This window comes from Phyllobates terribilis, unplaced genomic scaffold, assembly GCF_046119375.1.
Source record: "Phyllobates terribilis strain yellow unplaced genomic scaffold, ASM4611937v1 Scaffold_180__1_contigs__length_3869351, whole genome shotgun sequence".
NCBI lineage: Eukaryota > Metazoa > Chordata > Amphibia > Anura > Dendrobatidae > Phyllobates > Phyllobates terribilis.
Window position 1 is genome coordinate 110,365 of NW_027362940.1, and position 26,514 is coordinate 136,878.

At 43.9% G+C, this 26,514-nt stretch overlaps 9 non-coding genes and 1 pseudogene across 9 annotated transcripts; all 10 read left to right on the forward strand.

Moving 5' to 3' along the window:
- Positions 1-832: 832 nt before the first annotated feature.
- LOC141212699 (U2 spliceosomal RNA) lies at positions 833-1,023 on the forward strand. The gene has a single exon (XR_012282397.1). It is a non-coding gene; the product is annotated as a U2 spliceosomal RNA (small nuclear RNA).
- A 6,106-nt stretch (positions 1,024-7,129) lies between these two features.
- On the forward strand, positions 7,130-7,334 carry LOC141212632 (U2 spliceosomal RNA; annotated as a pseudogene).
- A 6,103-nt stretch (positions 7,335-13,437) lies between these two features.
- On the forward strand, positions 13,438-13,626 carry LOC141212635 (U2 spliceosomal RNA). The gene has a single exon (XR_012282347.1). It is a non-coding gene; the product is annotated as a U2 spliceosomal RNA (small nuclear RNA).
- A 1,115-nt stretch (positions 13,627-14,741) lies between these two features.
- Positions 14,742-14,932, forward strand: LOC141212601 (U2 spliceosomal RNA). The gene has a single exon (XR_012282316.1). It is a non-coding gene; the product is annotated as a U2 spliceosomal RNA (small nuclear RNA).
- A 1,115-nt stretch (positions 14,933-16,047) lies between these two features.
- LOC141212602 (U2 spliceosomal RNA) lies at positions 16,048-16,238 on the forward strand. The gene has a single exon (XR_012282317.1). It is a non-coding gene; the product is annotated as a U2 spliceosomal RNA (small nuclear RNA).
- A 1,115-nt stretch (positions 16,239-17,353) lies between these two features.
- Positions 17,354-17,544, forward strand: LOC141212603 (U2 spliceosomal RNA). Its single transcript, XR_012282318.1, has one exon. It is a non-coding gene; the product is annotated as a U2 spliceosomal RNA (small nuclear RNA).
- A 1,115-nt stretch (positions 17,545-18,659) lies between these two features.
- Positions 18,660-18,850, forward strand: LOC141212604 (U2 spliceosomal RNA). The gene has a single exon (XR_012282319.1). It is a non-coding gene; the product is annotated as a U2 spliceosomal RNA (small nuclear RNA).
- A 1,115-nt stretch (positions 18,851-19,965) lies between these two features.
- LOC141212600 (U2 spliceosomal RNA) lies at positions 19,966-20,156 on the forward strand. The gene has a single exon (XR_012282315.1). It is a non-coding gene; the product is annotated as a U2 spliceosomal RNA (small nuclear RNA).
- Positions 20,157-21,271: 1,115 nt separating this feature from the next.
- Positions 21,272-21,462, forward strand: LOC141212605 (U2 spliceosomal RNA). Its single transcript, XR_012282320.1, has one exon. It is a non-coding gene; the product is annotated as a U2 spliceosomal RNA (small nuclear RNA).
- Positions 21,463-22,577: 1,115 nt separating this feature from the next.
- On the forward strand, positions 22,578-22,768 carry LOC141212607 (U2 spliceosomal RNA). Its single transcript, XR_012282322.1, has one exon. It is a non-coding gene; the product is annotated as a U2 spliceosomal RNA (small nuclear RNA).
- Positions 22,769-26,514: the final 3,746 nt, after the last annotated feature.

The following is a 26,514-nucleotide window of genomic DNA, read 5'->3' on the forward strand; positions in this document are numbered from 1 at the left end:
TCACCTAAATAACTACAGGTGGTGAGATAAGCTGCACAATATAATTGACCTTTCAGTATATTGTTGCACACACACCATCTATTTAGCAAATGCCCTTGTTATCAACAGCAGCCTTTTAAACTCACCTGAGCTAACAGGTATGTGCGCTGGTTACTCTGCTGCGCTTAAAATTTCTTTTTTGGTTTGCTACAATGCCTTTTCTGAAACGTTGTCTCCTTCTGCTGGAACACTGACTTCTTTCATTTAATGCCTGCAGACTATAAAAGAGAACCCAACCCAAAAAGTTTGGTTGATTAGTCTGTGGCATTCTGTTAAACTGTTGCTTATGGCGGTCTCTGTGAGCTTCTCAGCGACATTCAGCCAGCCAGGTATCCTGCCTGCAGTAGATGGAATGTGGCAATGGAACGCTGGCTGCGCGTGTCATAATAGGCTCTGAGCCTTTATATACCTGTGCACAGCAGCAGCCACCTTCAGTCTGCTGCTGGACAGCCAGCAGCAGCAGCAGCAGGAGAGGTATGTAATCAGGAGCCCTCCTGCTAAGGGTAGACAGCTGCTCGTTCCACCCCACCCCCCGCCTTAATTGGTTCTCCTCCCTTCCAACGGTGTTGAGGCGGGTGGGAACAGCAGGGGGTGAAGGTGCTGTGTTTAAAGAGGTGGAGTTATGCAGATCTAAAACGCGTGGATTGCAGCAGCAGCAAGCCGAAAAGTGCAGGCATGTAAGGGATCTAGAGGTTGACAACATGTCTTCTTAACGGGAGTCCAGGAGCTCATCTCCACAAATGGACTTTTCAGGATCCTTGGGTGGCTCCGTAGTTTGAAACCAATTCTGGTTATCGCTTCTCGGCCTTTTGGCTAAGATCAAGTGTAGTATCTGTTCTTATCAGTTTAATATCTGATACGTCCCCTATCTGGGGACCATATATTAAATGGATTTTTAGAACAGGGAGATGGAAAAAGAGCTTGCTCTGTCCACTCCACGCATTGACCTGGTATTGCAGTATCTCCAGGACCGGTGCACCCCTTCTTTAATGCAGTTTCTAAAATCAGAAAGAATTGAATTCAATGTTTTTTGTTCATTTTGCTTGTTTGTCGGATTTTGGGATGGACTCTTTGGCTTTGCTTTTCTTCTCCTCATTGGATTTTTCATGTTCAAAGTTGCAGAAGCCAGATTACAAGCTCATTTTGGTTCAACTTCAGCAACTGTGCATTGCATTGCCATGTAATGTGATGCAATGCTATCTTTCTAGCTCTCCCTTTTTACTTCCTTTTGGATAAACAGACATATTAGGCAAGCATTTTGGAGCTTTCACCTAAATAACTACAGGTGGTGAGATAAGCTGCACAATATAATTGACCTTTCAGTATATTGTTGCACACACACCATCTATTTAGCAAATGCCCTTGTTATCAACAGCAGCCTTTTAAACTCACCTGAGCTAACAGGTATGTGCGCTGGTTACTCTGCTGCTCTTAAAATTTCTTTTTTGGTTTGCTACAATGCCTTTTCTGAAACGTTGTCTCCTTCTGCTGGAACACTGACTTCTTTCATTTAATGCCTGCAGACTATAAAAGAGAACCCAACCCAAAAAGTTTGGTTGATTAGTCTGTGGCATTCTGTTAAACTGTTGCTTATGGCGGTCTCTGTGAGCTTCTCAGCGACATTCAGCCAGCCAGGTATCCTGCCTGCAGTAGATGGAATGTGGCAATGGAACGCTGGCTGCGCGTGTCATAATAGGCTCTGAGCCTTTATATACCTGTGCACAGCAGCAGCCACCTTCAGTCTGCTGCTGGACAGCCAGCAGCAGCAGCAGCAGGAGAGGTATGTAATCAGGAGCCCTCCTGCTAAGGGTAGACAGCTGCTCGTTCCACCCCACCCCCCGCCTTAATTGGTTCTCCTCCCTTCCAACGGTGTTGAGGCGGGTGGGAACAGCAGGGGGTGAAGGTGCTGTGTTTAAAGAGGTGGAGTTATGCAGATCTAAAACGCGTGGATTGCAGCAGCAGCAAGCCGAAAAGTGCAGGCATGTAAGGGATCTAGAGGTTGACAACATGTCTTCTTAACGGGAGTCCAGGAGCTCATCTCCACAAATGGACTTTTCAGGATCCTTGGGTGGCTCCGTAGTTTGAAACCAATTCTGGTTATCGCTTCTCGGCCTTTTGGCTCAGACCTAGTGTTTGGACAAGAGGTTCCTTGTGTACTAGCCCTCGGCCTTCCAGCATCGCCACTTCGGTGGCTTAAGCTGGATGCTGCTATAGGGGGAGAGTGAGGAGGAAACGAGAAGGCGATTCCTGAAGCGACCATGGGTGTCAAGCTTCGCTTTGCTGGGACCGGGGATCCCCGGGTCAAGAATGCTTTCCGTATCGAGGTCTCTGAGGAGAAGAAGGACCATTTCTCGTTGTCATACCTGGTCAACGCCATTTTCTATGAAATCCTGAAGATCCAGAAGTCGGAGATCATCTGTTTGCAGGAGTTCAGAAGGGAGCATAGGTACGTCTTGGTGCTTTCTTCTATGGCGGCTTGCCAAAACCTTTTCAAAACTCTTCAAGTCCTTTCAGAGCACCCTCAGCTGGATGGACTTATCTTCACTGTACTCTACTCTAAGGGGGATATCCCGGTGGTAGTATTCATGCACAACCCCTTTATCTCCCGGGATGATATCACTGCATTCCTGAGAAGACACTGCATTTTTGTGCAATTCTCCCATAAAATCTTAAATGGAGAAGGGCTGTGGACTGGGAAGTATAAATACTTTGTGAGGTTTGGGATAGACCCTCATGGTCCTGGAGGTATTCACTATCCTCCCCTGAACTTTACAATTGGAAGAGACTCTGGATATCTGTTTTTTCCCGAGGCGCCATTGTTCTGCAGGAGATGCAACATGTTCGGGCATATCCAGGATTTCTGCAAACAATTGCCAAACTGTAGAAAGTGCAACAAGTACGGTCATCTGGCGAAGGATTGTTCCAACCCGGTGGTATGTGATGCCTGCGGGGAGGAAGGACATGTGATTCGGGATTGTAAGGCTAAAGTCAAGCCTAGGTCCTTCTCCGAAGTGACCAAAGGTAAGCCTACTGTCCCTGCTGTTACCCCACAGGTGACTACTGCAGAGATCAATGAGGAGACGGAGCCCCCTGAGGTTGAAGATCTGGTGGGTGAGGCCCAGACCCTGTTGGACCCTCCAGCCCCTGCTGGGCCAAGTATGGAGATCTCCGAGTTGGATGTGGACCTCCCTCATCAGTCCGAAATATGTGGTGAGGGTGACATGGATGTGTCTCTTGCTCGAACCCCTGCATTGTCCTGGGGTGCTACAGACGAAGAGGTGGCCAGGGATGGTGGCCAAGGAGACTTTACTTCTGGGAGGTCTTTTGATGATGATGATACTCCTGAACTGGCCAATAAAAAACCCAGACGAGAGTACTCACCTGCCAGCGGAGGGTGCGACAGTCCTGCAAGTGACCGCATTTACCCGCAGGATGTCTTCTCCCCTGATGCTCCTTACCTTGGCATCCCTGAGAGCATCAACACCTTTGGGGTGCTTTCCCAGTCTGATGATAATGGATGAGTATGGTGTGATCAACATTGAGTCATGTATTTCTTTTCTTTAATTAATGTCTTGCCAATCTGGTTGGGATGTAGTGTCCCTAAATGTAAGGCAGATCAGATCTAAAATCAGAAGAACAACTGTTCTGGACTACCTGAAACATTTAGGTGCTGATGTTTTTTGCCTTCAGGAGTGTGGGATTCAGGATGCTCCTTGTGACAAAGACTGGCCTTACGGACAGCATATCTGGTCAGGGTCTAATCATAATAAAAATGATGGGGTGGGGATATTAGTTGGGAATAAAGAAATCTCTATTGATAGTTATATTGTGGTGGAGGTGGGCCGATGTTTAATTGCATTTTTGAGTTATAGAGGGTGGCGGGTCAGAATTATTAATTTATATTGCCCTACAGGGAAGGAAGAGCGGCTTGCTCTTCTTGAAAAATTAAGTTTTTTTCTTCCAGGGAAATCTCCCACTATTTTTGTTGGGGACGTTAATTGTGTCACAGAAGGAAAGTGTGACATAACAGGAAAGAAATTGTCCCATTTAATTTGTGATTTTTCCTTTTTAGATGCAGCAGTTGTTGTTCTTGGCATGCCACCACCGCCGACATACCATGCTGACCGTGGTGAGATTCATTCCAGAATTGATTTAATGTTATTTTCTAAAAATATGGTATGTTTGGATTTTTCTCAACAAAAGGTACCTTTTTCGGACCATGAATGTTTGAGAGGCGTGTTTTGTGCGAATGGTGACCAAGTGTATGGCGGTGGGGTATGGAAGTTGAATGCAAGGCTGTTAGAGGATGATGAGGTGATGAATGAGTTTAATGTAAAGTATGAAAGATGGAGAATGCGTAAGAAGGATTTTGTGTGTGTTCTTGACTGGTGGGACTGGGTGAAAGTGCAATTTAAAACTTTCTTCAAAAAGTGGGGCTATAGAAAAGCTGCCAGATATAGGAATAGGTTTAATGACCTTAATAGACGGATTGACTGGTTGAGAAAGTGTGTTGCAAGTGGTTTGGAGATGTCTGATCAACTTACTGAGGCTAAGAATGAATTGAAGCGTGTGTTGGATGAGAAAGGAAAGGAAATTATATATCGTACTAAAATTGAGCACCTGGAGAAAAATGAGAAGTGTACGAGGTTCTTTTTTAAAAAAATGAATGGTAGGAAGACTGATATGAATGAAGTTGTGAATGAAAGTGGAACCAACTGTATGGGTGAGGATGTGCTGAAAGAAGTGAATAGGTTTTATAGCAAGTTGTATGATGAGAAATGGATTGACTCTGGGCTTGTGTCATATGTTCTGAATGGTGTGGAGAAAAAACTTGATTCTGAGGAGCGTGATCTGTTGTGTGAGGATGTAGTTCTGGATGAAGTGAAGAATGTGGTGTGGAGTGCTAAAAAGAGTAAGACTCCTGGAAAAGATGGTATACCTGTAGAGTTGTATGTGAAAGCATGGGAAGTTTTGGGAACAGATTTGACTGAGGTATGTAAGTATATGTGGGTGAATGGTAGGTTGTGTGAATCAATGAAAGAAGGAGTGGTTGTGCTTGTGTATAAAAAGGGTGAGAGGAAACGTTTGGAAAACTGGAGACCAATAACACTGCTGAATTCGGATTATAAGGTCTACAGTAAGTTACTGGCAAATCGTATGCGTGAAGTGATTGGTAGTGTTGTGGAGGAGGACCAAGTATGTGCAGTGCCTGGAAGAAGTATGAGTGATAACTTGTTATTGTTGAGAGATATGATTGGGGATTGCAAGGATAGAAAGCAGAAATGTATGACTTTAGCTATTGATTTTGAGAAGGCGTTTGACAGGGTTTCGCATGTGTTTTTGTTTAAAGTACTGGAAAGAATGGGGTTTCCTAGAGAATTTGTGAATTGTGTAAAATCATTGTATGATTGTGTGTCAAGTGAGTTCTTGGTTAATGGGTGGCTGTGTGACAAAGTGAAGATTAGGTCAGGAGTAAGGCAGGGGTGTCCTATGTCCCCCGTCTTATTTGTATGTGTAATAGAACCATTGTTATGTTTGATTAGACGGGATAAAATGATGAGAGGTTTGTTGGTGCCTGGTAGTGGTGGTAAGCATGTGAAAGTGTTAGGTTATATGGATGATGTTGTGGTTGTGAGTGAAAGTATGGCTTCTTTGAGTAGAATTAAATTGCTTTTGGATTTTTTTGTTGGTGCGTCTGGTTTTAGGGTAAATTGGAATAAATGTAGTTTTAAATGTTTTGGAGATAGTAGTATTCGTATGGATGGTGTAAAGTGTGAAGTGGGTGCAATCAAGATTTTGGGCGTATTATTTAATGATGACTTAAAAGGGAATGAAAGTTGGGAAGAGTGTGGTATGCGGGTTGAACGTAAATTGAATTTTTGGCGAATGAGAGAATTGACTCTGCGTGGTAAGGTATTAATTATCAAAGCAGTGATTCTCCCTATCCTGCTTTATGTGGCGACTGTTTTTCCTTCTCCTTACAGGAAAATTAAGAGAATAGAGAAGTTGGTATTCACATTCCTGTGGTGTAGTAAGATGGAGAAGTTGAAGCGGGAGAGCCTTTTTAAGGCTTGTCAGCATGGTGGGCTGGCCTTTCCCAATATTGAAGTTTTTTTAGGTCTTAATTATATTAAGACTGTGGTTATTTTGCTGGGTAAAGGCAATAAAGGTGCTTTTATGGCTAATTATTCTGCTGGATGGATGTTGTATGGGTTATGCTGGAGGAAGAGAGATGCGAGTGTGCCTGTGGCCTTTAAGTGTCCTGTTTGGTATGAGGTGATTGAGAAATTTGTGAGAAAGCATGATTTGTTGAGTGTGGGAATGAATGATTTTAGAATGACCATGAATGTGGTGAAAAGAATGAGTGCAAATGAGGTAGAGTGTAATATTGTTGGGCTGAGAGGGAATGAGGTTTCAGATGCATGGAATAAGTTAGATACGTTTGGGATGTCAAACAAACAGAAGGATGTGGTGTGGATGACTTTACATAATATTTTACCTGTGAGAGAAGTGCAGAAGAAAAGAGAGTTGATAAGAACAGATGTGTGTCCGAGAGTGGGATGTGGTGGTTGTGAGACTGTGAGGCATGTTATGTGGGATTGTGAGTACGCGTACAGTGTGTGGAAGTGTGTAGGTGGATTGTGTAAGGGTTTAGCAGGCGTGAATTTTGTGGATTGGCGTGTGGCGATGTTTGGAATTGGTGCGTGTAGTCGGTCTAAAGATAGAATTTTATGGTTGATAATGGCTTGTGTGATGGAGAGTTTGTGGGATGCAAGGAACCTTGGACTTTTCAAGAGGAAATCTTTATCAGTGAATGAATGTGTTAGACTTATTCTTTCAAGACTATACCTGATATATAAGTTGGACAGCAGAGGCGGTGGTGGCACAGATGCCGAAGGGATTTGGAAATTTAAAAAGTGGCATTACCTTATCAAATACCAGTGATTTTTTTCTTTGTGATTCCTTGAAGTTTCTGCATTTGTGTTACGTAAAGGATGTTCCCTTGTGATTATATTTCGTCTTATACTACTGCTGAATAAATAGAACCATGATGATGAGAAGTTTTAAGTAGCAAATTTTGGAGAAATTCATACTGTTTGCTAAAAAACTAAACTGAATGGTTTAAAAAAAAAAAAAAAAAATCTGTTCTTATCAGTTTAATATCTGATACGTCCCCTATCTGGGGACCATATATTAAATGGATTTTTAGAACAGGGAGATGGAAAAAGAGCTTGCTCTGTCCACTCCACGCATTGACCTGGTATTGCAGTATCTCCAGGACCGGTGCACCCCTTCTTTAATGCAGTTTCTAAAATCAGAAAGAATTGAATTCAATGTTTTTTGTTCATTTTGCTTGTTTGTCGGATTTTGGGATGGACTCTTTGGCTTTGCTTTTCTTCTCCTCATTGGATTTTTCATGTTCAAAGTTGCAGAAGCCAGATTACAAGCTCATTTTGGTTCAACTTCAGCAACTGTGCATTGCATTGCCATGTAATGTGATGCAATGCTATCTTTCTAGCTCTCCCTTTTTACTTCCTTTTGGATAAACAGACATATTAGGCAAGCATTTTGGAGCTTTCACCTAAATAACTACAGGTGGTGAGATAAGCTGCACAATATAATTGACCTTTCAGTATATTGTTGCACACACACCATCTATTTAGCAAATGCCCTTGTTATCAACAGCAGCCTTTTAAACTCACCTGAGCTAACAGGTATGTGCGCTGGTTACTCTGCTGCGCTTAAAATTTCTTTTTTGGTTTGCTACAATGCCTTTTCTGAAACGTTGTCTCCTTCTGCTGGAACACTGACTTCTTTCATTTAATGCCTGCAGACTATAAAAGAGAACCCAACCCAAAAAGTTTGGTTGATTAGTCTGTGGCATTCTGTTAAACTGTTGCTTATGGCGGTCTCTGTGAGCTTCTCAGCGACATTCAGCCAGCCAGGTATCCTGCCTGCAGTAGATGGAATGTGGCAATGGAACGCTGGCTGCGCGTGTCATAATAGGCTCTGAGCCTTTATATACCTGTGCACAGCAGCAGCCACCTTCAGTCTGCTGCTGGACAGCCAGCAGCAGCAGGAGAGGTATGTAATCAGGAGCCCTCCTGCTAAGGGTAGACAGCTGCTCGTTCCACCCCACCCCCCGCCTTAATTGGTTCTCCTCCCTTCCAACGGTGTTGAGGCGGGTGGGAACAGCAGGGGGTGAAGGTGCTGTGTTTAAAGAGGTGGAGTTATGCAGATCTAAAACGCGTGGATTGCAGCAGCAGCAAGCCGAAAAGTGCAGGCATGTAAGGGATCTAGAGGTTGACAACATGTCTTCTTAACGGGAGTCCAGGAGCTCATCTCCACAAATGGACTTTTCAGGATCCTTGGGTGGCTCCGTAGTTTGAAACCAATTCTGGTTATCGCTTCTCGGCCTTTTGGCTCAGATCAAGTGTCTGGACATCAGGTTCCTTGAGTGCTAGCCCTCGGCCTTCCAGCATCGCCACTCCGGTGGCTTAAGCTGGATGCTGCTATAGGGGGAGAGTGAGGAGGAAACGGGAAGGCGATTTCCGTGGCTGACTATGGGAGTCAAGCTGAAATTTGCTGGGACCGGGGACCCCCGGGTCAAGAATGGATTTCGCATTGAGATTTCCGAGGAGAAGAAGGGACATTTTTCCATGTCCTACCTGGTGAATGCCATCTTCTATGAAGCATTGAAGATTAAGAAGTCGGACATTCTTTGCCTGCAGGAATTTAGAAGTCATGGAAGGTATGTGCTGGTTCTTTCTACTATGGCTGCTTGCCAAAATCTTTATAGAACCTTGAAAGGCCATACTGAGAACTCCCTCCTAGATGGACTCACTTTTACTGTCCTCTATTCAAAGGGGGATGTTCCTGTTGTTGTGTTTATGCACAATCCCTTTATCCCCCAGGAGGACATTACTGTATTCTTGAGGAGGCATTGTACTTATGTGCATTTTTCCCACAAGATCTCGAATGAAGAAGGCTTGTGGACTGGCAAATACAAGTACTTTGTTCGTTTTGCTACAGACCCCGAGGGGCCAGGGGGCATACATTATCCTCCTATGAGTTTCTCTATTGGGAGAGACACTGGTTTCTTGTACTTTCCTGATGCTCCTTTTTTCTGCAGAAGATGTAACAAGTATGGTCATGTCCAGGAGTCCTGCAGGTATCCGCCAACCTGCAGGAGGTGTAACACGTCTGGTCATATGGCGAAAGACTGCAAGAACCAGGTAAAGTGTGATGCTTGTGGTGAGGAGGGGCATGTTCTTAGGCAGTGTCAAGCTGGAACCACTCCTAAGTCTTTTGCTCAAGTGGTCGCGGAGGGGCCTGCTGTTCCTTCGACTTCTACTAGGGTTCCACAAGGTCCCCTTCCGGATGTCGGGGAGGCAACTGCTCCCCAAGAGGAAGAGGATGGCACTCAGATGGACGACATATTTGAAGATGCCCAGCTTCAGCCTCCTGCGTCAGGAGGCTTTGACATGGTGATTCCAGAGGTGATGTCACCTTTCCCTCCCCAGTTTGGTGTCCGTGGTGAGGGGGAAATGGACTTGTCCAATTCTCCTGTCATATCTTGGTGCAATACTGCTTCAGAGGAGATCGGGGGCGGTGGCCAAGGGGACTTGTCTGCTGTCCGTTTCTCTGATGAGGAGGATCCTGATGTGGTCAAGAAGAAGCCAAGGACTGAGTGTTCATCCATTGCTGCCGTGTGTGATAGCCCGGTGGACTCTCGTGCTTACCCGTCAGATGTATTTTCTCCTGACATTGTTACATTTGGCATTCAGCCAGATGGTAATAGCTTTGCTTTGCTTGATGAAGGTTGAGTTGATGTTTTCTTTCTTTTTTTTTCAGGTTATGTGTGATCCCCTTTAGTTATGCCGCATCATTCTGGATGGGACATTGTGTCCCTTAATGTTAGGCAAATTAGATCTGTTACCCGAAGAACAACAGTTCTGGATTATCTAAAGGGTTTGAGTGCAGATGTCTATTGTCTACAAGAGTGTGGGATTACTGAATCTCCAGGAGATAAGGACTGGCCTTATGGCCAGTATGTTTGGTCGGGGTCCAGCTTTAACAAAAATGATGGTGTGGGGATTTTAGTTGGTAATAAGAATATTACTATTGATAGTTACACGGTTGTGGAGGTGGGTCGCTGCATTATTGTTTTTTTGAGTTATAGGGGGTGGAAGGTTAGAATGATTAATTTATATTGTCCTACTAAAAAAGAGGAGCGGCTTGCTCTTCTTGAGAAATTGAGTTTTTTTCTTCCTGGAAAAATTCCTACAGTTTTTGTTGGTGACTGTAATTGTGTCACAGAAGGTAATGTGGACATTACGGGAAAAAAGTTATCTCAACTTATTTCTGATTTTTCTTTCTTAGACGCTGCAATACTTGAGTATGGCATTCCACCACCGCCTACATATTATGCTGACCGTGGTAATATTTCATCGAGGATAGATAGGATGTTATTTTCCAAAAATATGGTTTGTTCAAGTTATGTTCAACATAAGGTACCTTTTTCTGATCATGAGTGTTTGCGTGGAGTTTTTAGTGCGAATGGGGACATGGTGTTTGGGGGTGGGGTTTGGAAATTGAATACGAGGTTGTTGGAGGATGAGGAGGTGATGAGTGAGTTGGAGAAAAGGTATGCAAGTTGGAGGTGGCGTAAGCGTGATTTTGGTAGTGTGCTTGAATGGTGGGATTGGGTGAAATTACAGTTAAAAACTTTCTTTAAAAAATGGGGCTACAAAAAAGCTGCCAGATATCGTAATAGATTTAATGACTTAAGTAGACGGATTGATTGGTTGCGTGGGTGTGTTAGGAAAGGAATGGATATGTCTGATCAGCTTGAGGTTGCTAAGAATGAGTTAAAATGTCTTCTGGATGAAAAAGGTAAAGAGATTATTTACCGTACCAAGTTAGAGCATTTGGAAAAGAATGAAAAGTGCACCAGGTACTTTTTTAAAAAAATGAATGGAAGGAAGTTGGATTTGAGTGAAGTGGTAGGTGAAGATGGATCTAGTGTGGTTGGGAAGAATGTGTTGAATGAGGTGAATGGCTTCTATAGTAAGTTGTATGATGAGAAATGGATTGATCCTGGACTTGTGTCGCATGTATTGAGTGGTATGGAGAAGAGACTTGGTTCGGATGAATGTGATGCTTTGTGTGAGGATGTTATTTTGGATGAGGTGAGGAATGTTGTTATGAGTGCTAAAAAGAATAAGACGCCTGGGAAGGATGGGTTGCCTGTGGAGCTGTATGTGAAAGCTTGGGAGTTTTTGGGTAAGGACTTGACTGAGGTTTGTAGGTATATGTGGATGAATGGTGTTTTGTGTGACAGTATGAAAGAGGGTATAGTGGTTCTTGTGTTTAAGAAGGGTGAGAAAAAGCATTTGGAGAACTGGAGACCCATATCATTGCTTAACGCTGATTATAAGGTCTACAGTAAATTGTTAGCAAATCGTATGCGTGAGGTGATTGGTAGGGTTGTGGAGGATGACCAAGTGTGTGCCGTGCCTGGTCGGAGTATAAGTGATAATTTGTTATTGTTAAGGGATATGCTTGGGGATTGTAAGACTAGAAAGCAGAAGTGTATGGTGTTAGCAATTGATTTCGAAAAGGCTTTTGATAGAGTTTCGCATGTGTTTCTGTTTAAAGTATTGGAGAGGATGGGTTTCCCTAGGGTTTTTCTGAATGGAGTTAAGTCTTTATATGATTATGTGTCAAGTGAGTTTTTAGTGAATGGATGGTTGTCTGACAAAGTGATGATTAGGTCTGGTGTAAGACAGGGGTGCCCTATGTCCCCTGTCTTGTTTGTATGTGTGATTGAGCCTTTGCTGTGTTTAGTGAGACGTGAGAAAATGATGAGAGGATTGTTAGTGCCTGGGAGTGGTGGTAAGCATGTGAAGGTGTTAGGTTACATGGATGATGTTGTGATGGTGAGTGAAAGTATGGCTTCAATGAGTAGGGTGAGGTTGCTTTTGGATTTTTTCTGTGGTGCATCAGGTTTTAGAGTTAACTGGACTAAGTGTAGTTTCAAATGCTTTGGAGATGACAGTATTCGTATGGAAGGTGTTAAGTATGAGGAGAGTGCAATTAAGGTTTTAGGGGTATTTTTCAATGATGATCTGAAAGGAAATGAGAGTTGGGACGAGTGTGGTATGCGTGTTGAGCGAAAATTGAATTTTTGGAGAATGAGAGATCTTTCTTTGCGGGGCAAAGTTCTAGTTATCAAAGCAGTGATCTTACCCATTCTGCTTTTTGTGGCCATAATTTTTCCATCCCCTTTTAGGAAAGTGAAGAGAGTTGAGAAAATGATTTTTTCCTTTTTCTGGTGCAGCAAGATGGAGAAGCTGAAGAGGGAAAGCCTTTATAAGGCCTGCCAGCATGGTGGTTTGGGATTTCCTAATGTTGAGGTTTTTTTAGGGCTCCATTATATTAAGACGATTGTGGTATTGTTGGGTAAAGGTAATAAGGGTGCATGTATGGCAAGTTATTCTGCAGGATGGATGTTGTATGGGTTAGGTTGGAGAAAGAGGGATGCGAGAGTGCCTGTGTCTTTTAAGTGTCCGGTGTGGTATGAGGTGATTGAGAAGTTTGTCAAGAAGTATGATTTGCTGAGTGTGCCGGTGGATGAGTTTAGAATGACTAAGAGGGTGTATAGGAAATTGTGTGCAAATGAGGTCGAGTCTAATATTGTTGGTTTGAGAGGGAATGAGGTTGCGGATGCTTGGAGAAAGTTGGGTATGTATGGGATGTCCAACAAACAGAAGGATGTAGTGTGGATGGCGTTTCACAATATTCTTCCAGTGAGAGACGTTCAAAAGAAGAGAGGTTTGATTAGGTCGGATGTTTGTCCAAGAGATGGATGTAATGGTTGTGAGACGGTTATGCATCTGATGTGGAATTGTGATTTTGCGCAAGACGTGTGGAAATGTGTAGGGGGGTTGTGTAGGAGTTTGGCAGGAGTGACTTTTGTGGATTGGCGTGTGGTTATGTTTGGTATTGGTGCAAGTGGACGTGTAAAGGAGAGAGTTTTGTGGTTAATTATGGCTTGTGTGTTAGAAAGTTTGTGGGATGTGAGGAATGTTTGTGTATTTAAAAGGAAATCAATTACAGTAAATGAATGTATTAGGATTATTCTTTCTAGGCTATTTTTGATTTACAAGATGGATAGTAGTAGCGGTGGTGGAACAGATGCCGAGGGAATATGGAAATTTAAAAAGTGGAGGCATATTGTAAAATTTCAGTGATCTTTTGGTTTATATTAATAAGATGTTCTTCTTTCTGTAATATTAGGTTACTTTATGCTTAATAAATATGGCCATGATGATGAGAAGTTTTTTTTGCAACAGTTTTGGTATATCCTACTGATTTGCTATAAAACTAACCTGAATGGTTTAAAAAAAAAAAAAAAAAAAAAAAAAAAAATCTGTTCTTATCAGTTTAATATCTGATACGTCCCCTATCTGGGGACCATATATTAAATGGATTTTTAGAACAGGGAGATGGAAAAAGAGCTTGCTCTGTCCACTCCACGCATTGACCTGGTATTGCAGTATCTCCAGGACCGGTGCACCCCTTCTTTAATGCAGTTTCTAAAATCAGAAAGAATTGAATTCAATGTTTTTTGTTCATTTTGCTTGTTTGTCGGATTTTGGGATGGACTCTTTGGCTTTGCTTTTCTTCTCCTCATTGGATTTTTCATGTTCAAAGTTGCAGAAGCCAGATTACAAGCTCATTTTGGTTCAACTTCAGCAACTGTGCATTGCATTGCCATGTAATGTGATGCAATGCTATCTTTCTAGCTCTCCCTTTTTACTTCCTTTTGGATAAACAGACATATTAGGCAAGCATTTTGGAGCTTTCACCTAAATAACTACAGGTGGTGAGATAAGCTGCACAATATAATTGACCTTTCAGTATATTGTTGCACACACACCATCTATTTAGCAAATGCCCTTGTTATCAACAGCAGCCTTTTAAACTCACCTGAGCTAACAGGTATGTGCGCTGGTTACTCTGCTGCGCTTAAAATTTCTTTTTTGGTTTGCTACAATGCCTTTTCTGAAACGTTGTCTCCTTCTGCTGGAACACTGACTTCTTTCATTTAATGCCTGCAGACTATAAAAGAGAACCCAACCCAAAAAGTTTGGTTGATTAGTCTGTGGCATTCTGTTAAACTGTTGCTTATGGCGGTCTCTGTGAGCTTCTCAGCGACATTCAGCCAGCCAGGTATCCTGCCTGCAGTAGATGGAATGTGGCAATGGAACGCTGGCTGCGCGTGTCATAATAGGCTCTGAGCCTTTATATACCTGTGCACAGCAGCAGCCACCTTCAGTCTGCTGCTGGACAGCCAGCAGCAGCAGCAGCAGGAGAGGTATGTAATCAGGAGCCCTCCTGCTAAGGGTAGACAGCTGCTCGTTCCACCCCACCCCCCGCCTTAATTGGTTCTCCTCCCTTCCAACGGTGTTGAGGCGGGTGGGAACAGCAGGGGGTGAAGGTGCTGTGTTTAAAGAGGTGGAGTTATGCAGATCTAAAACGCGTGGATTGCAGCAGCAGCAAGCCGAAAAGTGCAGGCATGTAAGGGATCTAGAGGTTGACAACATGTCTTCTTAACGGGAGTCCAGGAGCTCATCTCCACAAATGGACTTTTCAGGATCCTTGGGTGGCTCCGTAGTTTGAAACCAATTCTGGTTATCGCTTCTCGGCCTTTTGGCTAAGATCAAGTGTAGTATCTGTTCTTATCAGTTTAATATCTGATACGTCCCCTATCTGGGGACCATATATTAAATGGATTTTTAGAACAGGGAGATGGAAAAAGAGCTTGCTCTGTCCACTCCACGCATTGACCTGGTATTGCAGTATCTCCAGGACCGGTGCACCCCTTCTTTAATGCAGTTTCTAAAATCAGAAAGAATTGAATTCAATGTTTTTTGTTCATTTTGCTTGTTTGTCGGATTTTGGGATGGACTCTTTGGCTTTGCTTTTCTTCTCCTCATTGGATTTTTCATGTTCAAAGTTGCAGAAGCCAGATTACAAGCTCATTTTGGTTCAACTTCAGCAACTGTGCATTGCATTGCCATGTAATGTGATGCAATGCTATCTTTCTAGCTCTCCCTTTTTACTTCCTTTTGGATAAACAGACATATTAGGCAAGCATTTTGGAGCTTTCACCTAAATAACTACAGGTGGTGAGATAAGCTGCACAATATAATTGACCTTTCAGTATATTGTTGCACACACACCATCTATTTAGCAAATGCCCTTGTTATCAACAGCAGCCTTTTAAACTCACCTGAGCTAACAGGTATGTGCGCTGGTTACTCTGCTGCGCTTAAAATTTCTTTTTTGGTTTGCTACAATGCCTTTTCTGAAACGTTGTCTCCTTCTGCTGGAACACTGACTTCTTTCATTTAATGCCTGCAGACTATAAAAGAGAACCCAACCCAAAAAGTTTGGTTGATTAGTCTGTGGCATTCTGTTAAACTGTTGCTTATGGCGGTCTCTGTGAGCTTCTCAGCGACATTCAGCCAGCCAGGTATCCTGCCTGCAGTAGATGGAATGTGGCAATGGAACGCTGGCTGCGCGTGTCATAATAGGCTCTGAGCCTTTATATACCTGTGCACAGCAGCAGCCACCTTCAGTCTGCTGCTGGACAGCCAGCAGCAGCAGCAGCAGGAGAGGTATGTAATCAGGAGCCCTCCTGCTAAGGGTAGACAGCTGCTCGTTCCACCCCACCCCCCGCCTTAATTGGTTCTCCTCCCTTCCAACGGTGTTGAGGCGGGTGGGAACAGCAGGGGGTGAAGGTGCTGTGTTTAAAGAGGTGGAGTTATGCAGATCTAAAACGCGTGGATTGCAGCAGCAGCAAGCCGAAAAGTGCAGGCATGTAAGGGATCTAGAGGTTGACAACATGTCTTCTTAACGGGAGTCCAGGAGCTCATCTCCACAAATGGACTTTTCAGGATCCTTGGGTGGCTCCGTAGTTTGAAACCAATTCTGGTTATCGCTTCTCGGCCTTTTGGCTAAGATCAAGTGTAGTATCTGTTCTTATCAGTTTAATATCTGATACGTCCCCTATCTGGGGACCATATATTAAATGGATTTTTAGAACAGGGAGATGGAAAAAGAGCTTGCTCTGTCCACTCCACGCATTGACCTGGTATTGCAGTATCTCCAGGACCGGTGCACCCCTTCTTTAATGCAGTTTCTAAAATCAGAAAGAATTGAATTCAATGTTTTTTGTTCATTTTGCTTGTTTGTCGGATTTTGGGATGGACTCTTTGGCTTTGCTTTTCTTCTCCTCATTGGATTTTTCATGTTCAAAGTTGCAGAAGCCAGATTACAAGCTCATTTTGGTTCAACTTCAGCAACTGTGCATTGCATTGCCATGTAATGTGATGCAATGCTATCTTTCTAGCTCTCCCTTTTTACTTCCTTTTGGATAAACAGACATATTAGGCAAGCATTTTGGAGCTTTCACCTAAATAACTACAGGTGGTGAGATAAGCTGCACAATATAATTGACCTTTCAGTATATTGTTGCACACACACCATCTATTTAGCAAATGCCCTTGTTATCAACAGCAGCCTTTTAAACTCACCTGAGCTAACAGGTATGTGCGCTGGTTACTCTGCTGCGCTTAAAATTTCTTTTTTGGTTTGCTACAATGCCTTTTCTGAAACGTTGTCTCCTTCTGCTGGAACACTGACTTCTTTCATTTAATGCCTGCAGACTATAAAAGAGAACCCAACCCAAAAAGTTTGGTTGATTAGTCTGTGGCATTCTGTTAAACTGTTGCTTATGGCGGTCTCTGTGAGCTTCTCAGCGACATTCAGCCAGCCAGGTATCCTGCCTGCAGTAGATGGAATGTGGCAATGGAACGCTGGCTGCGCGTGTCATAATAGGCTCTGAGCCTTTATATACCTGTGCACAGCAGCAGCCACCTTCAGTCTGCTGCTGGACAGCCAGCAGCAGCAGCAGCAGGAGAGGTATGTAATCAGGAGCCCTCCTGCTAAGGGTAGACAGCTGCTCGTTCCACCCCACCCCCCGCCTTAATTGGTTCTCCTCCCTTCCAACGGTGTTGAGGCGGGTGGGAACAGCAGGGGGTGAAGGTGCTGTGTTTAAAGAGGTGGAGTTATGCAGATCTAAAACGCGTGGATTGCAGCAGCAGCAAGCCGAAAAGTGCAGGCATGTAAGGGATCTAGAGGTTGACAACATGTCTTCTTAACGGGAGTCCAGGAGCTCATCTCCACAAATGGACTTTTCAGGATCCTTGGGTGGCTCCGTAGTTTGAAACCAATTCTGGTTATCGCTTCTCGGCCTTTTGGCTAAGATCAAGTGTAGTATCTGTTCTTATCAGTTTAATATCTGATACGTCCCCTATCTGGGGACCATATATTAAATGGATTTTTAGAACAGGGAGATGGAAAAAGAGCTTGCTCTGTCCACTCCACGCATTGACCTGGTATTGCAGTATCTCCAGGACCGGTGCACCCCTTCTTTAATGCAGTTTCTAAAATCAGAAAGAATTGAATTCAATGTTTTTTGTTCATTTTGCTTGTTTGTCGGATTTTGGGATGGACTCTTTGGCTTTGCTTTTCTTCTCCTCATTGGATTTTTCATGTTCAAAGTTGCAGAAGCCAGATTACAAGCTCATTTTGGTTCAACTTCAGCAACTGTGCATTGCATTGCCATGTAATGTGATGCAATGCTATCTTTCTAGCTCTCCCTTTTTACTTCCTTTTGGATAAACAGACATATTAGGCAAGCATTTTGGAGCTTTCACCTAAATAACTACAGGTGGTGAGATAAGCTGCACAATATAATTGACCTTTCAGTATATTGTTGCACACACACCATCTATTTAGCAAATGCCCTTGTTATCAACAGCAGCCTTTTAAACTCACCTGAGCTAACAGGTATGTGCGCTGGTTACTCTGCTGCGCTTAAAATTTCTTTTTTGGTTTGCTACAATGCCTTTTCTGAAACGTTGTCTCCTTCTGCTGGAACACTGACTTCTTTCATTTAATGCCTGCAGACTATAAAAGAGAACCCAACCCAAAAAGTTTGGTTGATTAGTCTGTGGCATTCTGTTAAACTGTTGCTTATGGCGGTCTCTGTGAGCTTCTCAGCGACATTCAGCCAGCCAGGTATCCTGCCTGCAGTAGATGGAATGTGGCAATGGAACGCTGGCTGCGCGTGTCATAATAGGCTCTGAGCCTTTATATACCTGTGCACAGCAGCAGCCACCTTCAGTCTGCTGCTGGACAGCCAGCAGCAGCAGCAGCAGGAGAGGTATGTAATCAGGAGCCCTCCTGCTAAGGGTAGACAGCTGCTCGTTCCACCCCACCCCCCGCCTTAATTGGTTCTCCTCCCTTCCAACGGTGTTGAGGCGGGTGGGAACAGCAGGGGGTGAAGGTGCTGTGTTTAAAGAGGTGGAGTTATGCAGATCTAAAACGCGTGGATTGCAGCAGCAGCAAGCCGAAAAGTGCAGGCATGTAAGGGATCTAGAGGTTGACAACATGTCTTCTTAACGGGAGTCCAGGAGCTCATCTCCACAAATGGACTTTTCAGGATCCTTGGGTGGCTCCGTAGTTTGAAACCAATTCTGGTTATCGCTTCTCGGCCTTTTGGCTAAGATCAAGTGTAGTATCTGTTCTTATCAGTTTAATATCTGATACGTCCCCTATCTGGGGACCATATATTAAATGGATTTTTAGAACAGGGAGATGGAAAAAGAGCTTGCTCTGTCCACTCCACGCATTGACCTGGTATTGCAGTATCTCCAGGACCGGTGCACCCCTTCTTTAATGCAGTTTCTAAAATCAGAAAGAATTGAATTCAATGTTTTTTGTTCATTTTGCTTGTTTGTCGGATTTTGGGATGGACTCTTTGGCTTTGCTTTTCTTCTCCTCATTGGAATTTTCATGTTCAAAGTTGCAGAAGCCAGATTACAAGCTCATTTTGGTTCAACTTCAGCAACTGTGCATTGCATTGCCATGTAATGTGATGCAATGCTATCTTTCTAGCTCTCCCTTTTTACTTCCTTTTGGATAAACAGACATATTAGGCAAGCATTTTGGAGCTTTCACCTAAATAACTACAGGTGGTGAGATAAGCTGCACAATATAATTGACCTTTCAGTATATTGTTGCACACACACCATCTATTTAGCAAATGCCCTTGTTATCAACAGCAGCCTTTTAAACTCACCTGAGCTAACAGGTATGTGCGCTGGTTACTCTGCTGCGCTTAAAATTTCTTTTTTGGTTTGCTACAATGCCTTTTCTGAAACGTTGTCTCCTTCTGCTGGAACACTGACTTCTTTCATTTAATGCCTGCAGACTATAAAAGAGAACCCAACCCAAAAAGTTTGGTTGATTAGTCTGTGGCATTCTGTTAAACTGTTGCTTATGGCGGTCTCTGTGAGCTTCTCAGCGACATTCAGCCAGCCAGGTATCCTGCCTGCAGTAGATGGAATGTGGCAATGGAACGCTGGCTGCGCGTGTCATAATAGGCTCTGAGCCTTTATATACCTGTGCACAGCAGCAGCCACCTTCAGTCTGCTGCTGGACAGCCAGCAGCAGCAGCAGCAGGAGAGGTATGTAATCAGGAGCCCTCCTGCTAAGGGTAGACAGCTGCTCGTTCCACCCCACCCCCCGCCTTAATTGGTTCTCCTCCCTTCCAACGGTGTTGAGGCGGGTGGGAACAGCATGGGGTGAAGGTGCTGTGTTTAAAGAGGTGGAGTTATGCAGATCTAAAACGCGTGGATTGCAGCAGCAGCAAGCCGAAAAGTGCAGGCATGTAAGGGATCTAGAGGTTGACAACATGTCTTCTTAACGGGAGTCCAGGAGCTCATCTCCACAAATGGACTTTTCAGGATCCTTGGGTGGCTCCGTAGTTTGAAACCAATTCTGGTTATCGCTTCTCGGCCTTTTGGCTAAGATCAAGTGTAGTATCTGTTCTTATCAGTTTAATATCTGATACGTCCCCTATCTGGGGACTATATATTAAATGGATTTTTAGAACAGGGAGATGGAAAAAGAGCTTGCTCTGTCCACTCCACGCATTGACCTGGTATTGCATTATCTCCAGGATCGGTGCACCCCTTCTTTAATGCAGTTTCTAAAATCAGAAAGAATTGAATTCAATGTTTTTTGTTCATTTTGCTTGTTTGTCGGATTTTGGGATGGACTCTTTGGCTTTGCTTTTCTTCTCCTCATTGGATTTTTCATGTTCAAAGTTGCAGAAGCCAGATTACAAGCTCATTTTGGTTCAACTTCAGCAACTGTGCATTGCATTGCCATGTAATGTGATGCAATGCTATCTTTCTAGCTCTCCCTTTTTACTTCCTTTTGGATAAACAGACATATTAGGCAAGCATTTTGGAGCTTTCACCTAAATAACTACAGGTGGTGAGATAAGCTGCACAATATAATTGACCTTTCAGTATATTGTTGCACACACACCATCTATTTAGCAAATGCCCTTGTTATCAACAGCAGCCTTTTAAACTCACCTGAGCTAACAGGTATGTGCGCTGGTTACTCTGCTGCGCTTAAAATTTCTTTTTTGGTTTGCTACAATGCCTTTTCTGAAACGTTGTCTCCTTCTGCTGGAACACTGACTTCTTTCATTTAATGCCTGCAGACTATAAAAGAGAACCCAACCCAAAAAGTTTGGTTGATTAGTCTGTGGCATTCTGTTAAACTGTTGCTTATGGCGGTCTCTGTGAGCTTCTCAGCGACATTCAGCCAGCCAGGTATCCTGCCTGCAGTAGATGGAATGTGGCAATGGAACGCTGGCTGCGCGTGTCATAATAGGCTCTGAGCCTTTATATACCTGTGCACAGCAGCAGCCACCTTCAGTCTGCTGCTGGACAGCCAGCAGCAGCAGCAGCAGGAGAGGTATGTAATCAGGAGCCCTCCTGCTAAGGGTAGACAGCTGCTCGTTCCACCCCACCCCCCGCCTTAATTGGTTCTCCTCCCTTCCAACGGTGTTGAGGCGGGTGGGAACAGCAGGGGGTGAAGGTGCTGTGTTTAAAGAGGTGGAGTTATGCAGATCTAAAACGCGTGGATTGCAGCAGCAGCAAGCCGAAAAGTGCAGGCATGTAAGGGATCTAGAGGTTGACAACATGTCTTCTTAACGGGAGTCCAGGAGCTCATCTCCACAAATGGACTTTTCAGGATCCTTGGGTGGCTCCGTAGTTTGAAACCAATTCTGGTTATCGCTTCTCGGCCTTTTGGCTAAGATCAAGTGTAGTATCTGTTCTTATCAGTTTAATATCTGATACGTCCCCTATCTGGGGACCATATATTAAATGGATTTTTAGAACAGGGAGATGGAAAAAGAGCTTGCTCTGTCCACTCCACGCATTGACCTGGTATTGCAGTATCTCCAGGACCGGTGCACCCCTTCTTTAATGCAGTTTCTAAAATCAGAAAGAATTGAATTCAATGTTTTTTGTTCATTTTGCTTGTTTGTCGGATTTTGGGATGGACTCTTTGGCTTTGCTTTTCTTCTCCTCATTGGATTTTTCATGTTCAAAGTTGCAGAAGCCAGATTACAAGCTCATTTTGGTTCAACTTCAGCAACTGTGCATTGCATTGCCATGTAATGTGATGCAATGCTATCTTTCTAGCTCTCCCTTTTTACTTCCTTTTGGATAAACAGACATATTAGGCAAGCATTTTGGAGCTTTCACCTAAATAACTACAGGTGGTGAGATAAGCTGCACAATATAATTGACCTTTCAGTATATTGTTGCACACACACCATCTATTTAGCAAATGCCCTTGTTATCAACAGCAGCCTTTTAAACTCACCTGAGCTAACAGGTATGTGCGCTGGTTACTCTGCTGCGCTTAAAATTTCTTTTTTGGTTTGCTACAATGCCTTTTCTGAAACGTTGTCTCCTTCTGCTGGAACACTGACTTCTTTCATTTAATGCCTGCAGACTATAAAAGAGAACCCAACCCAAAAAGTTTGGTTGATTAGTCTGTGGCATTCTGTTAAACTGTTGCTTATGGCGGTCTCTGTGAGCTTCTCAGCGACATTCAGCCAGCCAGGTATCCTGCCTGCAGTAGATGGAATGTGGCAATGGAACGCTGGCTGCGCGTGTCATAATAGGCTCTGAGCCTTTATATACCTGTGCACAGCAGCAGCCACCTTCAGTCTGCTGCTGGACAGCCAGCAGCAGCAGCAGCAGGAGAGGTATGTAATCAGGAGCCCTCCTGCTAAGGGTAGACAGCTGCTCGTTCCACCCCACCCCCCGCCTTAATTGGTTCTCCTCCCTTCCAACGGTGTTGAGGCGGGTGGGAACAGCAGGGGGTGAAGGTGCTGTGTTTAAAGAGGTGGAGTTATGCAGATCTAAAACGCGTGGATTGCAGCAGCAGCAAGCCGAAAAGTGCAGGCATGTAAGGGATCTAGAGGTTGACAACATGTCTTCTTAACGGGAGTCCAGGAGCTCATCTCCACAAATGGACTTTTCAGGATCCTTGGGTGGCTCCGTAGTTTGAAACCAATTCTGGTTATCGCTTCTCGGCCTTTTGGCTAAGATCAAGTGTAGTATCTGTTCTTATCAGTTTAATATCTGATACGTCCCCTATCTGGGGACCATATATTAAATGGATTTTTAGAACAGGGAGATGGAAAAAGAGCTTGCTCTGTCCACTCCACGCATTGACCTGGTATTGCAGTATCTCCAGGACCGGTGCACCCCTTCTTTAATGCAGTTTCTAAAATCAGAAAGAATTGAATTCAATGTTTTTTGTTCATTTTGCTTGTTTGTCGGATTTTGGGATGGACTCTTTGGCTTTGCTTTTCTTCTCCTCATTGGATTTTTCATGTTCAAAGTTGCAGAAGCCAGATTACAAGCTCATTTTGGTTCAACTTCAGCAACTGTGCATTGCATTGCCATGTAATGTGATGCAATGCTATCTTTCTAGCTCTCCCTTTTTACTTCCTTTTGGATAAACAGACATATTAGGCAAGCATTTTGGAGCTTTCACCTAAATAACTACAGGTGGTGAGATAAGCTGCACAATATAATTGACCTTTCAGTATATTGTTGCACACACACCATCTATTTAGCAAATGCCCTTGTTATCAACAGCAGCCTTTTAAACTCACCTGAGCTAACAGGTATGTGCGCTGGTTACTCTGCTGCGCTTAAAATTTCTTTTTTGGTTTGCTACAATGCCTTTTCTGAAATGTTGTCTCCTTCTGCTGGAACACTGACTTCTTTCATTTAATGCCTGCAGACTATAAAAGAGAACCCAACCCAAAAAGTTTGGTTGATTAGTCTGTGGCATTCTGTTAAACTGTTGCTTATGGTGGTCTCTGTGAGCTTCTCAGCGACATTCAGCCAGCCAGGTATCCTGCCTGCAGTAGATGGAATGTGGCAATGGAACGCTGGCTGCGCGTGTCATAATAGGCTCTGAGCCTTTATATACCTGTGCACAGCAGCAGCCACCTTCAGTCTGCTGCTGGACAGCCAGCAGCAGCAGCAGCAGGAGAGGTATGTAATCAGGAGCCCTCCTGCTAAGGGTAGACAGCTGCTCGTTCCACCCCACCCCCCGCCTTAATTGGTTCTCCTCCCTTCCAACGGTGTTGAGGCGGGTGGGAACAGCAGGGGGTGAAGGTGCTGTGTTTAAAGAGGTGGAGTTATGCAGATCTAAAACGCGTGGATTGCAGCAGCAGCAAGCCGAAAAGTGCAGGCATGTAAGGGATCTAGAGGTTGACAACATGTCTTCTTAACGGGAGTCCAGGAGCTCATCTCCACAAATGGACTTTTCAGGATCCTTGGGTGGCTCCGTAGTTTGAAACCAATTCTGTTTATCGCTTCTCGGCCTTTTGGCAAGATCAGTGGTGGTTTTCTGCTGCTGGTGTTGTTTGGAGGGCAGTTGTGACTGGGGTTCCCCCTTGTGGGGCCCTAGTGTGCAATTGAGCGGCGATTGTGTTTATCTGCTGTAAAAATGGTGGAGAAAACACGTGGATTAGAGGACTCGGTCCGTCTGAAGGTGGCTGCAGGTCATGAAGGAGAAATCGGTTTGGACCAAGTTTGCGTTGATGTCTTGAAGAACATTAATGGCTTGAAGGTAACGGATGTATTGGCACTGCAGGATTTTCAGAAACAAGGAATTTATGATATCACTTTTGTTTCTTTGAGTATTTGCCAGAGAGTCTACATGGAGTTGGTACGAATGAAGGAAGAAAAGGAATTGAAATGCCTAGAGTTTATTGCACTGGAACCTCTGTTCCAGCAGACATATAAGTATGTGGTTGTGCACATGTATAACCCTAAAGTTCCGGATGAGACTGTTTCCAATTTTTTAGCTCGGTATTGTAGTGAGGTTAAATTTTTGGGAAGAATGAAGAACAAATACAATTATCTAAATGGCAAGAGGAGATATGTTGTAAAACTGAGACCGGATGATAGAGCTATTGGGGGTGCCAAGAGCATTCCTGCACAGTTTTCTATCGGAGGAGAAAGGGGATTTTGTTTTTATAATGGACAGATGGAATATTGTAGGAAGTGTCATGAGTTTGGACATGTTCAGAAGGATTGTCCAGTGCAAGGTGATGTTTGTAGAGGTTGTGGGAAATCTGGGCATGTTGCAAGTGGTTGCCCAATGAATAAGGTGTGTGATTTGTGTGGACATGCAGATCACCTTGCAAGGAAATGTAGATTGTGGGCTCAGATTCCTAGGTCACAGGTGGACGCTGAAGAGAGGCAGAAGAAGACTCGGCAGGAAAGTGGGGAGGAGGGCGAAGGCTCAGACTCAGAGGGGGAAAGCCAAAAACAAGATGGTGGTAAGGGAAGAGACCATGCGGTGCCCAAGATGGAGGAAAAGGGGCGGAGCCAGAAGAAAGTTGGTTTGAGGGAGGGGCTGGAAGTAATAAACAAAGTAGCTGATGTGCATGGCCCGGGTGATGGGATGGATTTGTCTAATATGGCGGAGTCAGTGAATCCTGTTTTGGGAAGAGATGGGGGTGAGGAAATGGAGGTTTTGGAGGAGGAGGATTCTGATTCGGATGGAACTATAACCCCTCAGCAGCGTGATAGGGTTAACAGTGATTGGAGTGAAAATGAGGAGGAAGATGATGGCAAGGAGGAGAGTTATGCCTCCGTGATTAAAAGAAGTAAGGTGGAGGGGTGTTGGTCTGGGGGGCAGGAAGATCCAGTCTCCCTAAGACCAGGTTATTCTAACAGGGACTCGAGTTCTGAGTCGCCTGATATACGTAGAAAAGTGGGTGGCAGGAGTGGGTTTTCTCCTGGTTCATGATGGATCGGGTATGGTGGAGATTTTTTCCTGTTGTTATGATGGCGTTGTGTGTTGCTTCTCTGAATGTACGAGGGATTGGTTCTGCTTGTAGGAGAGCAGGGATACTGGAGTACATTGAGAGTGTGAATGCAGATATTGTCTGTCTGCAGGAATGTGTAATTAAATCTGCCCCGCATGAGAGTGAGTGGAATAAGGGGCAATCTTTTTGGTCCCCATGCTCAGAAAACAGGAATGAAGGGGTGGGCATTTTACTGTGTAATTCCAGTCTAAAGGTTTTAGAGTTTAAAGTAATCATACCTGGGAGATGTTTGTTTTTATTAGTGGATTTTTTAGGTCAGCGGGTACGGGTTTTTAATGTTTATGCCCCTGCTGATAAACAAGCAAGAGTTGGGTTTTTGGAGTCTCTAAAGTTGTTTTTACCAGGCAGAGACTTCACTATAGTGGCTGGAGATTTTAATTGTGTCAGATCCGCAAAAGATCGTAAGAGCTCTACGGAAGGTAGGACTGATGTTACGTCTAATATTTTAAATCAGATTGTGCAGGATTTACGCTACACGGATGCTGGTCTGATGGTTGGGCCAAGTGATAAGTTCACATACATATCAGATAGTGGACGTAGTGTTTCCCGAATTGACTATGTTTTTATGTCTGAAGGGATTAAGGTGGCCAAGTGCAACCACGTGATGACGACTTTTTCTGACCACAAGATGATAGTGGTAGATCTGTGTATAGCTGAGTCCCTGGCTTTTGGAAAGGGACTCTGGAAGCTGAACGTAAGCCTGCTGGAAGAGGAGAGTGTTAAGGTTGGTTTTAATAAAGTGTTTTTGTCTTGTGTGTCTGAACAGCACCTTTTTAAAGATTTGCTAGAGTGGTGGGACTGGGCTAAGGAGAAATTTGCATGTTATTTTAAAGGGGTGTGTTTTAGGAGAGCGAAAGCCAAAAGGGATCATGATGCTGCTGTTATTTCAAAATTGGAAGTACTCCATAAGTTTAAGAGAGCGGGGATGGAGGTGGATAAAGAGATTGCAGATTTGAAGGACGAACTGAAGAAGATACTTATTGAAAAAGGGAAGACTATTATGTTTAAGGCAAAAATAAAGCACATGGAGGAAAATGAGCAATGTTCGAGATACTTTTTTAAAAAATGTTTTAAACCTAAAGGGGTTTTTAAGTCTGTTTTTT